Consider the following 8,627-nt stretch of genomic DNA (forward strand, 5'->3'; position numbering starts at 1 on the left):
AACATAATGATTGCTAAACTTATTCTACAAAATAATTCCTTGGGTTTCAGTTTAAGTATCAACGAAGATGGTCAGCTAAGACAACTGGCTACCTTAGCCAAAATTGATCTCTGAGAGATACTGTAAAAGTATGGAGAAAACTGAGAAGCTCCTCTGAGGTTCAAGCCCTGGTATGAGTGTTTGCAGAAGTAAAATCAGGGTAGTGAATAAACAGTGCTGAAGATCTGAGGAAAATGGGTGGAGATTGACTAACTTCCCACAGTCACATGCCCATTGCACTCCCAAACTCCAGGCCTGGTGCCTCTTCCAAATGGTCCTGTGGGTGGAATTACTGAAGGGAAAACCTTGATATGGAGAAACAGCTTGGTGGAGTGAGCAGTGATTAAATATGGGGCTCCCCATCACATGGGTCCTTCCACAGACTCATCATAGAACCTGATTATCAGGGCAGCTGCTGCCTCTTACATGATCAGGGGGCTCCTGGCTCCAGAACTGTGTTGTTATTGCCATCATCAGGAAACCACCATGATCAGGAAACTGCTGCTATGAGCTCCGGAGGCGTGTCATTCCTGCTGTGATTCATACAAGCAAAATGAAGGCCCTGAGTCCTGTCTCTCAACATCATGAGTGGGTCCTGAGACCACTGTTAATGCTGCCACAGAAAATAAAATACCTGCAAAATCATTCTTGCCCCAAAACCTAGTACTAACAGCAGAATCTCAGCCTTTGTGTCACTTCCACCTTCTAAATTTTGCATCGAAGTATCCGATTGCCTGATTTAAATCACATCTAGGATTCTAATTGCAAGGAAGCCTGGGAAATGTAGTTTTTGTTTTCCAGCCACTGCAGAACAAGAGGGCACAACCGAGGAGGGTGGAATAGACATTGAATGCCAAGTTACTATACCAGGATGCATATTAAAACCCAGGCCCAGGGACTTCATGGTAATGAGCACATAACCTAGAGTGGACACTGTCCACTGTGCTTCCTCTTTGTCTCCTCCTTTGTAATTAAAAAAAATTGTTTCTGTATACCCCTCTGTCAACTTCAATGCCAACTTTTGCTTTCAACCTCCTCCTTCCCACCCACCAGTTGGAGGAGTGTCACTGGACTCCTGAAGTCAGTTTTTCTGACAAGTACAGAGAGTTAGAACTACTTAGATGTTTTGACCCTCCTGGGAAAGCCCTTAGCCAACAGCTGAAGAATGCACTACTGTGAAAGTCGAGCCCCCTTGTCTCCGATTGGGACAAACTCTAAGGCATCATACTTCGGAGTTACCCCACAGGATTAGGCTGTGGTTGTCCTAAAGACTTTGCCTCAATTGCAATCTTGCAAACCTTCTCCTACTTTCTTATCCATCTGCTCTGTTCCTATATTTTTTTATCAGTTTATTTCAAGAAAATTTCCTTCATAAATCATTTGCACATAAATCATTTGCACGTGGATGTGTGCTTCAGGTTATTCTTCTAGTGAACCCTACCCTCAAATGCTTCATCCACCACTAAGACTCAGTGCCGTCAAGAAATGTAGATATCGGCAGGAAGCCGGACTCTGGGCATCATGTACTACAAATTTAGTGGCTTCACGCAGAAGTTGGCGGGAGCGTGGGCTTCCGAGGCCTATAGCCCGCAGGGATTAAAGCCTGTGGTTTCCACAGAAGCACCACCTATCATATTTGCCACACCAACTAAACTGACCTCCGATTCCACAGTGTATGATTTTGCTGGGAAAAACCGAGTTCCAGAGCTTCAGATGTTTTTCCAGAAAACTGATGGTGTGCCTGTCTACCTGAAACGAGGCCTGCCTGACCAAATGCTTTACCGGACCACCATGGTGCTGACTGTGGGAGGGACCATCTACTGCCTGATCGCCCTCTACATGGCTTCACAGCCTAAAAACAAATGAGTTAGGCGGCAGAGGACTGGTTTGTTTTGTGGCATAAACCCTTTGAATTTCCTTTTCCACTGTTAAATTAAAATTTTTTTTTGTTACTTGGATGACTTAATACTTTTGCAAGAAAAATAGGAAGATATGAAGATGCTGTTTTGGTTTGTTTATGAAATGCATATGGCTTGTCAGAGTTCATTTGACAGTTAAAGCCATTGTTTAAAGAAATGGTGCTTTGCTCTGTGTTTGTGCTCCTGATTTCCCTGGAGGTTCTGGATGAAGGCTGCACACAGGCTTGTTAACCTCAGTCTGTGCTGAGGACCTCAGGGACTTGAGGTTGCATTTTTGAGCATGGGGTGCAGAAGACTTTCTGGATTTGGATGTGGCTGTGGAAAGAACACAGAAGCCAAGGTCATGTGCATGAAATGAGGGGTTTGAGTTAGTCACCTCGGGGATTTTTTCCATTTTGCAGTAAAATGTTAAATTAATGTAGCCTGCCTCTATTCGTTGGACAGTTAATTTCAAAGGGTTATTTGCCTCATCGCCTATCTTCAGTGAAATCTTATGTGTAATTGTGTATATTTACTTCACCATGGGAACAGAGAACACCTATTTAGTGTTGCACTTTAGACCGGTGTCTGTTTTGTTAATGCAGCTGTGCCACAAATTCTCCTTTATCTTTTAAAAATGTTATAGCTTTAAATTATGATTTATTTTGACTGTGGAATAAATACATGAATAAAAAAAAGAAACGTAGATATGTACTACTCAAATACATACAAGAGTGAAAGTAGAAAGCCACTCATTTCATTAGTAGAAAGCTCATGAGATTGTAGGAAAAGTAGGAGAAATGAATGTGGGGTAACATATTCTTGTATCCTGATCTCCCTTCTCTAGCCTTGGGGTTTGGAATAGGAAACTACAATACATACTGCAGATTAGGTCACTTCGCATCCATTGTAACCACTGTCTAGCTTACTTTTCTGGATAAAAGTAGTTGGAAATTTTAAAACTACACATCTCAGATTTCCTTGCCTTTAGAGTTCTGCATGTGACCCAATTTCTTAGCATCAGTGTTCAACTTGGAGGCAGCAACAGGAGTTGGTGGTTGCATGTGGGAAGAGGGGATCATCTGGAAAGTTCAGGGGTTGAGGCATTTGATCTTCAGCTGTGGTGGAGTTTTTGGCATCCAGTGTCAAAGGATCTGAGTGGTGGATTTGTGGTATAATTGGATTTGCGATATAATTTGTGTTTTCCCAGGATTTGTGATATAATTGTGTGTTTTCCCAGACTGTATTTTCTCTCAATGCTTTGATCCTGGGACTACAGTATATAGGTCCATTCTTTGGTCCTCTCAGAGTATCTGCCTAGCATATTTTGATATGCACTTTATGCCTAAATTAGCAGATCCTGTTGTCTGCAACTAAGAATCCTGGCAGGTGGACAGGATGTATATAGGAGAGGTTGAAGATAAACCTGAGGGGGGTTCATTTCCCCACTTATCCCAGAAACAAGGGATAATGGAGTGGTTAGACAGAGAAAACTAGAGCTAGTATTCCAAAGCTGCCCTTGGGTCTTAAATGGCATTATTTCCATATGCCCCCAACAGGTTACCTAGTCTAATTGGGTAGTATACCAGAGTGGGTTGCTATGGCACTTGGTAATTTTATTTATTTATTTTTGAGACAGAGTCTCACTATGTTGCCCAGGTTGGAGTGTAGTGGTGTGATCTCAGCTCACTGCAACATCTGCCTCCTGGGTTCAAGTGATTCTCCTGCCTCAGCCTCCTGAGTAGCTACAATTACATATTTTCCATATTATTTTAATGATAATGTACTGTTTATAATATTGATTTAAAAAAATTTAGATTGTGGTATAGAATGTTTAAAAGTATCTTCTAGGTCCAAGAGTCAATGATTCAAAAAACTCAAAGCTGTTCATTGAAAAATGGTTTAATAATATATGATGCTTGTGCAATAATTTTATTTAGTTTTGTTATAGCCAGTGTTTAATAAACATGAGTGGCTCACTTGCAGTCAAATGAAAATTAATTGTTGGCTAGAAGAATATATGTAATTACCATTACTATTCCATTTCTAAGTAATAAATAATAATGGTTAGTTCCTGTCTGACATGCTGGGATATAAGTGACGAATGAAAAACTTCAAGACAAAAATGGGGTCATAGCAAAGTTTATGTCTCCCACTTGTTAAACATATGTAGACCCACCATGGGAATGTCCATGTCTAGAGGAAAAAGTGTCTTCTAGGAACCCAAGCAATAGAAGGAAAGCTTTAGATTTCCAAGAACCAAAGATTTACATCTAACTAAATTTTTTGATAGACTTTGTGTTTTTTGCTGCAAGATAATTCTGGAAAATACTGTGATACGACAGACAGGACTTATTTGTTTTTCTTTTTTAGAATTATAACATTTTTCTTGTTAGCTATAAAATTTAGGAAAACTCTCAAGGGAAATGTAGTAATAGAAGAAGCCAGTTTTTGTCCCTGTGTCATCAAGGATAGAAGATTGGGAAACCTATATTCTCTTAGGTATAAATACCTAGAAACTTCAGTGTGGCAATACAGAAAAGTTCGTAGAATGAGAGCTTATTTTTTTGTGTGTATATTTGTGTAGTGTGTGTGTTAAATAACAAGATTGCTTATTTTCAGATTCAATGCTGCTCAAGTCGTGGTCCACATACCACTGCTGGGCTGCAAATTATTCTTAGTTCAAAATAGTTATAAATAGTTCATGCACAAGCACTTGACGTAGGTTTGCTTAGGTACTCCTGGGTCTCAGGCCTTTAGACTTGGACTGGAGCTACACCACTAGCTTTTTGGGTCTCCAGGTTGCAGATGGCAGATTGTGGGACTTCTCAGCCTCCATAACTGTATAATTCTTTTTTTTTTTTTTTTGATGGGATTTTGCTCTTGTTGCCCAAGCTGGAGTGCAATGGCATGATCTCAGCTCACTGCAACCTCTCCCTCCTGGGTTCAAGCGATTCTCCCACCTCAGCCTCCTGAGTAGCTGAGATTACAAGTGTGCGTCACCATGCCCGGCTAATATTTTGTGTTTTTAGTAGAAACGGGGTTTCACAATATTAGCCAGGCTGGTCTCGAACTCCTGACCTCAGGTGATCCGCCTGCCTCGGCCTCCCAATGTGCTGGAATTACAGGCGTGAGCCACCACACCCGGCCAACTCTGTGATCCTTATAATCACTCTATCTCTCATGTGTGCATATGTGTGTGTGTGTTGTTCTGTTTTACTCGAGAACCATAATTAAAACTCCTACCTCACTGGACATCTCAAATGACAATAAATCCATATGTTTGGTGGTCCATGCTTTTTTTCAGATTAGATTTGATTATTATAATACAGTTATTACTTCAATTGAGTGAAAAATCTACCTTTCCATGACATCTAGCCATTGTAGATGTTTACAAATAAATCATTTTTGAGAGGGATGAATATGTTCATTTTCTTGATTGTAGTCATGTTTTTGTTGTTGTTGTTTTGAGACAGAGTCTCACTCTGTCACCCAGGCTGAAGTGCAGTGGTGTAATCACAGCTCACTGAAACCTCAACCTCCCAGACTCAGTTGATTCCCCTGCCTCAGCCTCCTGAGTAGCTGGGGCCACAGGCACACATCACAATGCCTGTCTCATTTTTATATATTTTGTAGAGATGAGGTTTTGCCCTGTTGCCCAGGCTGGTCTCAAACTCTTGGGTTCCAGTAATCTGCCCGATTCGGCCTGGGATTACAGGTGTGAGCCACCACACCTGGCTAATATGTTTAAAACTTATCAAATTGTTGCCAAGTGTTTTGCTGTCACAAAAGAAGGTTGGATGTAACAACATGAATGAATCTCAAGAGCATCATGCTTAATAAATGAAGCCAGACTTAAAAAAAATAAAATAAAAATAAAAACCTTATCACATTATACATTTAAAACATGCACAATTTATAAGATGTCGATTATCCAAAAGACTAATATCAAGAATATGCGGGGAATTCAAACAACTCAACAGTAAAAAGCAATATTATTATTTTTAAATGGGCAAAGGATATGAATGGAGATTTTTCAGTAAAAGGCAAACAAATGGTGAACAAGTATGAAAAAATGCTCAATATCACTAATTACCAGGGAAATTTAAATTAAAACCACAATTAGGTGTCATCTTATGTCACTTAGAATAGCTATTATCAAAAAGACAGAAAATAACAAACGCTGGTGAGAATGCAGAGAAAATGGCTATAAATTAGTAAAGACATTAAGGAAAACAGTGTGGATATTTCTCAAAAAACTAAAAATAGAATTGCCATATGATCGAGTAATCCCACTACTAGGTGTTTATCCAAAGAAAAGGAGATCAGTATGTTGAACAGAGAGCGACAGCTTCATGTTTACTACAATACTATTTACAATAGCCAATATATGTAATCAACCTAAATGTCCAACAACAGATAAATGAGGAAAATGTGTCTCATATATACAATAGAATACTCTTCAGCCATAAAAAAATTGAAATCCTGTCATTTGTGGCAACATGGATGAGCTTGGAGGACATTATGTTAAGTGAAATAAGCCAGGCACAGAAAGATAAAAATGCATGTTCTCACTCATATGTGGGAGCTAAGAAAAGTTAAGCTCATAGAAGTAGACTGTAAATTGTGGTTATTAGAGGCTGGGAAGGGGGGGAAGGAGGATAGGGAGAGGTTGGTTAATGGATGCAAAATTACAGCTAGATAGGAGGAATAAGTTCCAGCACTATATAGCACTGTAGAGTGAATGTAGTTAACAATAATTTATCGTACATTTTCAGAGACCTAGAAAAGAGGATTTTGAATGTTCCCAGCACAAAGAAATGGTAAATATTTGAGGTGATGGATGTGCTAATTACCTTGATTTGGTCATTGCCCATTGTATACAGGTATCACAGGTTCACTCTGTATCCCATATATATGTACAATTTTTGTATATCAACTAAAAGGAAAAAGAAAAATGCCAATTATACTTTAATAAAACTGATTTTGAAAAGGAAATATGGAAGAACCTAGGAAGTATAAAAAGATGTGTTCCCTCACACCTGTAATCCCAGTACTTTGTGAGGCTGAGGCAGGTGGATCACCTGAGGTCAGCAGTTTGAGATCAGCCTGGCCAATATGGTGAAACCCCATCTCTACCAAAAATACAAAAAAATTAGCTGGACCTGGTGGCAGGCGCCTGTAGTTCCCAGCTACTTGGGAGGCTGAGGTAGGAGAATTGCGTCAACCTGGGAGGCAGAGGTTGCAGTGAGCCAAGATTGCACCACTGCACTACAGCCTAGGCAACAGAGCAAAAAAAAAAAAAAAAAAAAAAAAAAAGAAGTGTTCCTTTATATTATCCTAAACTCACATAACTACTGGGATACTGGAAAACCATCCAGTTAACATCTTCAGGCAAGACCAGACTGAAAACAACTCATGAAATTGTCAAGTCATTTCTGAAAACTCTTCAAAACAACTTCTAATATCTTTCAACCTTTAAAATAATTTTTAAAAGATATAAAATTATAGCTATATGAGGAATAAGTTTCAGTGTTCTATACTACTGTAGGATGGCTATAGTTAACAATAATATATTATATAGGTTCAAATAGCTAGAAGGAGGGTATTAAATGTTCCCAACAGAAATAAATGATAAATGTTTGAGATGATGGATGTACTAATTACTCTGATCTGGTCACTATACATTATATGTATTAAAATATCACTATGTTCCCCATAAATATGTATAATGATTACATATCAATTAAAAAATAAAGTATAAAAAGTAAAATAATTTTTTGTAATATGTAACTACTAAAAACTTCTACTCTAATTTAAACCAATTGCCTCTTGTCTGTATTAAGCAAGTATGAAAAACAGTTGTTCTTGCTTATTGGGGTTTCCTTATTCTCCTACATATTAACTGGCATTTAGATAACTACATTCTTTAAATCCTCCTACATAAATAAAAGAATCATCTCTCAACATGTGTATAAATTACTTTACAGTATTTTATCCATCTACAGTATATCTTATATATGTTATATACTAAAATATTTAAATATCTTGATTCCATATGTGGAAAATTGAAGGTTAGAGAAGTCTAATGGTTTTACCCATGTTGCACTGACAGTCCACGTACAGGATTGGGAACAAGTTGAGGCCTGGGATAGCATCATATTCATTTTTAATTGCATTGTGATCAGCCTGGCACGTAAGATGACTCAATTAGTGTTTGAAAAATAATAGTGTGAATGTCTTTTTCTGTTTCCTCCTGAAAATATTTAAAAAGCAAGAAGGGGAGAAAATATTGAACAAACCCCATTTTGAATGAAACCAGGAGACAAATAATCTTCATATTCCAAAATACATTATATCAATATATTTTTGTATATGCATTATATTTATATGCATTTATGTGAGCCTATCAAATGAAGCTGAGACTGAGTATAAGCTGTACAGGAGGTAGTGAACAGAATAAGTCATTGAGAATGATGAGAAGAGCCAATAGAGGAAGATCTCAGAAAATTCCAGAAAAAATATACTGAAAGAAGGTGAAGGGCTTACTTGGATGTGCTAAAGTGATACTCACTGTTTGTAACCATAGATTCAGGAAATGCATCAATTGGCTTGGTTGGTAGCAGAAGCTCAAAAGGCCCAATGTGGGTCAGAGAAGTAAAGGAGCTGGTGCTGCACAACGGATCACAA

At 38.4% G+C, this 8,627-nt stretch overlaps 1 pseudogene across 1 annotated transcript; it reads left to right on the forward strand.

The window, feature by feature from the left end:
- On the forward strand, positions 1-2,633 carry LOC111536585 (annotated as a pseudogene). The gene has a single exon (XR_002729780.1). The product of XR_002729780.1 is annotated as a cytochrome c oxidase subunit 7A-related protein, mitochondrial pseudogene (transcript).
- The last annotated feature ends 5,994 nt before the right edge of the window (positions 2,634-8,627 follow it).

The sequence above is a fragment of the Piliocolobus tephrosceles genome, chromosome 12, assembly GCF_002776525.5.
Source record: "Piliocolobus tephrosceles isolate RC106 chromosome 12, ASM277652v3, whole genome shotgun sequence".
In the NCBI taxonomy this organism is placed as follows: Eukaryota; Metazoa; Chordata; class Mammalia; order Primates; family Cercopithecidae; genus Piliocolobus; species Piliocolobus tephrosceles.